This window comes from Podarcis erhardii, assembly GCF_964252035.2.
Source record: "Podarcis erhardii genome assembly, chromosome: 2".
NCBI lineage: Eukaryota > Metazoa > Chordata > Lepidosauria > Squamata > Lacertidae > Podarcis > Podarcis erhardii.
This window is the reverse complement of record NC_138498.1, coordinates 37350728-37356862: the sequence shown is the minus strand read 5'-3', so window position 1 is coordinate 37356862 and position 6135 is coordinate 37350728. Positions and strand designations below refer to the sequence as shown.

The window sequence follows — 6135 nt, the reverse complement described above, 5'->3', positions numbered from 1 at the left end:
AGAGGATTGCAGGTTTGTAGCCAGTGTCTTCATTTTGTCTCTTAGATCTCAACCTTACGAGATACTGCTCTCTGTCAAGAACCCCAGTCAATTAAAGCAAATCTGTCTTTTCCCCGTGGTGTGTTTCACACTGACAATTTTTGCAACAAGCAAGAGATGAGTGTCAGGTCCGTGCTTTAGACAGATGCTTCAGAATACAATGAGACTAGCTGAGGCCCCATCATGGTTGTTCTGTCAGGTTTTGAGCAGGAGGAACTGACATGTTTACACCAATGAATGAAGCACAAAGTAGGATGAAGAGTAATTCCCTTGGGATAATTAATTTGGCTCTAGGAAGACTTGTGACAGAATGCTCTTTTCTTGGTAAGGAGTGTGTGTGTGTGTGTGAGAGAGAGAGAGAGAGAGAGAGAGAGAATATGAGAATTCAGGGCTTGCAAGTATTAGCAAAACTAAAGGAATATCAATTTTTAAAACCATCTATTTCCCCGTTATTCCAGCATCTGTTCAAAAGGAATGGCAAGAGACTTCAAAGAGCCCTGGAGATTTCAATCCACTTCAGAAAGGACATCTTCTTTCTTGACCTCTTAAACACATCCAGTCCATTTCTGACACAAGCTCTTCATCTTGCCAAAGAGACAGATTGGGACTGCAGAGGAGGCAAGAGATGTGAGAGGTGATGATAAAACTGGAGATCAGCAGCATATGTGTTGACCTGATAAAAGCTAGCTAAACGAATGAAAACCATACATTCACAGCTGTGGAACTCACTGCCCTTGGAAACAGTGATGGGTTGGGTTATACCTGATGAAAAAGAAAACAAGGGAAAGGAGCCAATACAGGGATAATTTGCATGTAAATAGGAATGTGGCGTTCAAGCATTGCTCCCTTTTGCACAAGTTGATAGAATCTGAAAGCTGGCATCACACACTATGTGATCTGGTTCACTGCCATGAAAAAGAACTGGCATCTCCAGGACCAACTGGTCTCTTCATTCAAGATGGCTGTATTTATTCTGTTGCCCCTGAGCAGAAAAGGTTTGCTGCCCTGACACAAGCACACACACTCACACACACACACACACACACACAGAGAGAGAGAGAGAGAGGTGCCTGAGGTAAAGACACTCTTTCCTCCTGGGGGTGCATTTCCTTGCCCTGAGGAGCGAATTAGGGTGATAAGAATCCACCAGTTTAGGATCTTTTCCTGGCTTTTGGATTACCACAAACTATTGCTCTCGACAATCCCATTTAATAGGTCCACAAGGTGTGGGACCGTTACCTCATTTGTAGAAGTCTGCAGACAATCTATCTGGGCCAGATCAGTACTGTGGTTTTAGTTTAGAAATAACAGTGAGTTTCCTCAGCTGTTACTTTATTATTAAAGCATTCCCTAAATTCTGGAGTAAAATTTGGGACAAAAACACTGTGTAAAAATAATTCAGTACATTCCTGAAAAGGCTCCTTGAAGGCGCAAAGTGATTCATAGACTTCAGAAAAGTGGAGATTTGTTTTTCCTGAATTTATTATATGATCCCCATGGGCAGAGCATATTGCAAAATCTTGGCATTTAATATGCTGTTGTTTTAAGGCATTGACTAAAAGAGGAAGAATTTGAACAAAAAAGAGTTGTTGTTGTTGTTTTTAAAAATGCAAATTGCTGTAGAAATGTGGAAAACTGAATTTCAGACCTGAAAAGACTGTAAGAGAACCAAAACTGACAGATTCTTCTACCCCAAAGTGATGGTTATTGCAACTCTGTGAGAAACAGTTCCCAAGATTCTTTGGAGGAAGCCATGACTGCTAAGTAAGATACAAGTGCTTTAAATGTACAGTGGTACCTCTGGATGCGAACAGGATCCGTTCCGGAGCCCCATTCACAGCCTGAAGCAAATGAAACCCGCGTCTGCGCATGTGTGGGTCATAAGTCGCCGCTTCTGTGCATGCGCATGATGTCATTTTGAGCGTCTGCGCATGTGGCGAACCCGGAAGTAAAGCGTTCCGTTACTTCCGGGTCGCTGCAGAGCGCAACCCTAAAATGCTTAACCCAAATCTACTTCAACCCGAGGTATGACTGTATTGTGTGGATGTGACCTCCCAAAGCATGCTTTCTAGGGATGGGCCCCGAGTGCTTTTCCATTTGCCCCACCAGTTTACCTAGGAATACCTGCTCTTTACCACTGAATCACAGCAAACATCAATCTGCAGAAAAACCAGTTGTCATTTGCTCTGATTCAGCGGTAAGGAGAGAGTTTTCCCGGGAGAAAGCAGAGGGACAAGCAGAAGTGTGGCTGAGCCCTGAACCACTGGAAGTGGATTATCCTGCTCCTCTCTGCTTTTGCTGACCCAAAATTGAACGCTATTGGAGAAAGGCTATCTAATAATAATCACTTATCTGCCTCCTGCCACAATAAAAAAAGAATTACCATATGCTATCAGACTAATGCTTGATCACAACAAGTCCTGCCAACCCTTTCTGGCAATATCTCTGAAATTCAAACATCTAGGATTTCAGCCAGAAGTCTTTCTACACCCTTGCAATGAATTTGTTATGAAATGCTGGGGATCAAATCAGTAGCTCGGAGATGAACATTTATCCATGCTGAGGTAATGGTGAGCTTTGTTTTAATGCTCAGGGTCCACTATATTTGAAATTCCAAATCCACCCCCCACCCCAGTGCTGTGTTTCTAGAAAAAGAGGTGCCAGAACCCACCATAAATGCCTCCCTTGTTTTCTTACAATGGCAATGGAACCCACCTGAGAGGTGCCAGAACTGAGTACCGGCAAGTTCCGGATGAAGTAAGGGCCTGCCTCCCCCCTGTACTTTCCTCTACCCCAGAATGTGACAAGGCTTATTTGGTTGAACTTTCTGACTGACTTGATGTTTACGAAGTGCATTCCTTGCTCAGAAGGTATTACCCTCTGATCAACCCTGCTCACTGGGACAAGGTCATCAGAGTGTGTAGGTACAGAAGCTCCTGCCTCAGTTGACATATAATAGCTCTCTCTAACATGGCCAAGGGGCCTCTTTGGCTGTGAACACACTACTATACCAGGGATGTCCAACCACTCTGGGCACTTCCCTCCTAAAAAATGCTCAACAATCCACCCACCCCACGCACCCATGCTCCTCCTCCCTCCAATGACAATGAGTAGATCACTGCCAGTTTTTTTAAAATACTGGGAACAGATCGCAGTCTCTTGGGAGTTGGACATGCCTGCACTATACCTTTAAAGCAAATTCTGGGCATTGTAGTTTACCCCTCACAGACCCTCCAAGCATCCCTATTTTCCAGGGACAGTCCCGGATTTACAGAAGCTGTCCCGGTTTCTGATTTGACCCCAGAATGTCCCACTTTTCCTTAGGACGTCCCTGTTTTCATCAGAGAAATGTTGGAGGGTATGGAATTATGTGACACACACACCCTGACTCAAGAAGAAAAGTAACTATACAACCTTTAGAAGACATATGAAGGCAGCCCTGTATAGTTTTTTAATGTTTAATGTTTTGTTACATTTTAAATATATTTTGGAAGCTGCCCAGAGTGACTGAGGCAACCCAATATGATGGGCAGAGCGTTGTTGCTGTTGCTGTTGAATAGGATATTTAATCCTATTTTCATAGGAGAAATGTTGGAGGGAATGAGAGCTACAATTTCCACCAGCCCTTAACAAACCTATTGTATGTGCTCAGCCTTTGATAACAGTACTCGCTTTCTATTTAGCAGATGGGTAGGCAAGATAGAACACAAGATCAATTACCTGACGCTCAACATTGACTTATCAACATCTTCAAGAGGCAGGTTTGAGACTATTCATTCATTCATTCATCATTAACATTATTAGGCTAGATGGACCATCAGTTTCAGCACTGGCATAATAATGGATGGCTCTTTATGTACTAGATGTTGTCTTCTTACTTGTGGTATGCTGCATATGGCACAACATGATCTATATAGGGTAGAGTAAGTGCTGGACCTACAAGAGACCAATCAGCTTCCTCATCCGCTCCTTGTCCTACATGGAGATGCCTGGGATTGATTTTAGGACCTTAATAAATGCTCTGCTGCAATGGCCGTCAAGAAAAGAGTACCTTGTGTTTCGGGCTGGATGGTCCCACCTTTTATTTCTGTATTCCTATAATTTGCAGAGAAAATGATTCATCCAGAATCATTAAAAAAAAAAAAAAAAAAGCCAGAAACCCACTTACGGAAGATACTGTATTGCCAGCAGGCAGAAACCATCACATAGCAAAAGGGAGCCTAATTGAAGTTGATTTCAACAAATGACTTTCATAAATGGCGATTTCCTTTTAATATGACAGCATGAGAAATTTCTTATATAAACCACTAACCTTTCTATTTATTTCCTCCTTTCAGAGATAACACTGAAAACCAAATGCCTTTTGTAGGAAGAGAACAAAATCAGCCTTGCTTCTCATTATCCTTTTAAAAAAAAACAAAAACAAAAGGAGTAGCCATTTATTTTAAATAACAAGATTCAACATGTCAAGCAATCAGCCATAAGCCGTTATTATAGCAAACTAAGAAGGTTGAGTGCCTATCAGTTTGGAAACAAAATACCACTACCCAAAAATAAGATTTGTGTGGCTTCTACATACTTGGGGGACAGCCTAAGCCTTCAGAAGTACTTGGGTTTGTGGGTTTAAAGAGAGAAAGATGGAATGTGATTTATTTTTTTAATTGTCTGGTTGTTATATTGATATTGATGACACAGTGGATACCCCTCTTTAGATGGTAATGTGTATTAATTACATCATTTATTGCCAAATGCGATAAGCCAGCCTTGCTGATTTAGGGACACTCCTACTCATTCTTTTTGAGCGAAGCCCTGGACTTCAGCCTGAAAAGTATTGCCTTGGAGAAAACACTGGATGCCTTCTGGCAGGGGCGAAACTAAGCTTTATTTCACCCGGGTCAAAGACCCAGTTTCACACACACACGCCTTTGCATACACACATACACAGGCTGGAAGCATCAATGGTGCCTCTCTGGAGGCTTAACCTGAGGCAAAAAATAAAGGCTAGCCCCTTTGTAGCTACGGCTCTGCCTTCTAGGGCAACACAGCATGGGTGGGGAAAGCCTCAAGGGGTGTCTCTTTCTCTCCCTCCCTCCCTCTCTCTCTGGGGTGTAGGAAGGGGGTGCGGGGGGTGCAGTCTGCCCTGGGTGCCATCCCTGAGGGGGTGACAAAACAGCACTTACTGTGGGGCCTAGTCTGCAACGTGCCCGAGCCATGTGTCTTTCCTGGGAGTGACGCAGTGGCTCAGGGTCCCGCACTGCCCAAAACAGCAGCGTGGGGCTTGCGTCCACCAGGCAGACTCCGTGGGCAGCTCGCTGCGCCGTGCTGCCATGCGTGGATTGCCACCCCCATGGGTGGCCCGCCCCGCCCCCACCACTCCGGGTGCCAGAGCAGCTAGCGCATAGCTGTCAACTTTCAGATTTGAAAATAAGGGATTAGCAGCCTCTAAAATAAGGGATCAGCAGCCTCACCTGTCCTGGGGACAGTCTACAGAATATCTAACAATCCGGGATAGCAGCAGGAAGCAGCAGGAAACGGCAGTGGAATGAGGGAATTTCCCGCAAAAAAAGGGAAGGTTGACAGCTATGAGCTAGCTATACCTCCGCACTCTCTCTCTCTCTCTCTCTCTCTCTCTCTCTCTCTCTCACACACACACACACACACACACACAATCTTACCACAAGGTTCCTATTCCAGGCTGCCTGTAGTCCTGGAGTACAGCACTCCTCTTAGAAAGCTAACAGGTCCCATTTGCATTCCTCCAGGTTTGCATTTCCCTGTCCTTGTGCCCGTGTGCTCCTATACCAGTTGCGGCAAGCAGGACTCTAGATCTAGCCCACAATTGAGGCACCATCTGTGTTTGTTGGCTGCCTGCTCATATTGCATTAGAAACCTTAAAACCGCAACTCGCAAATCACTCTGCCATCGTGTGCTGCAGCCTGCGCAACAATGCCCAGGTCTCACCTGCTTCCAAAGTTTCCGTTAAGTTGCTGTCGGTCATCATTTATTTCCGGGCAGCTTCCCCAGACCTCACTTTGCAGGCACCGCACGGTACATGTTTGCCTCAGCAAGTGACAGGCCTGGCTCAAAGACATCCAT

General features: G+C 44.6%; 1 long non-coding RNA gene across 2 annotated transcripts; it reads right to left on the bottom strand.

Annotated features, from left to right (window-relative positions):
- Positions 1 to 464: 464 nt before the first annotated feature.
- Positions 465 to 5734, bottom strand: LOC309335721. Of its 2 annotated transcripts, none has more exons than XR_014153660.1 (3): positions 5715 to 5734; positions 4352 to 4442; positions 465 to 646 (listed from the first exon to the last, which is right to left on the bottom strand). It is a non-coding gene; the product is annotated as an uncharacterized lncRNA (long non-coding RNA). The 2 variants fall into 2 exon arrangements; XR_014153661.1 differs by lacking the exon at positions 5715 to 5734 and adding an exon at positions 5220 to 5360.
- Between the last annotated feature and the right edge of the window lie 401 nt (positions 5735 to 6135).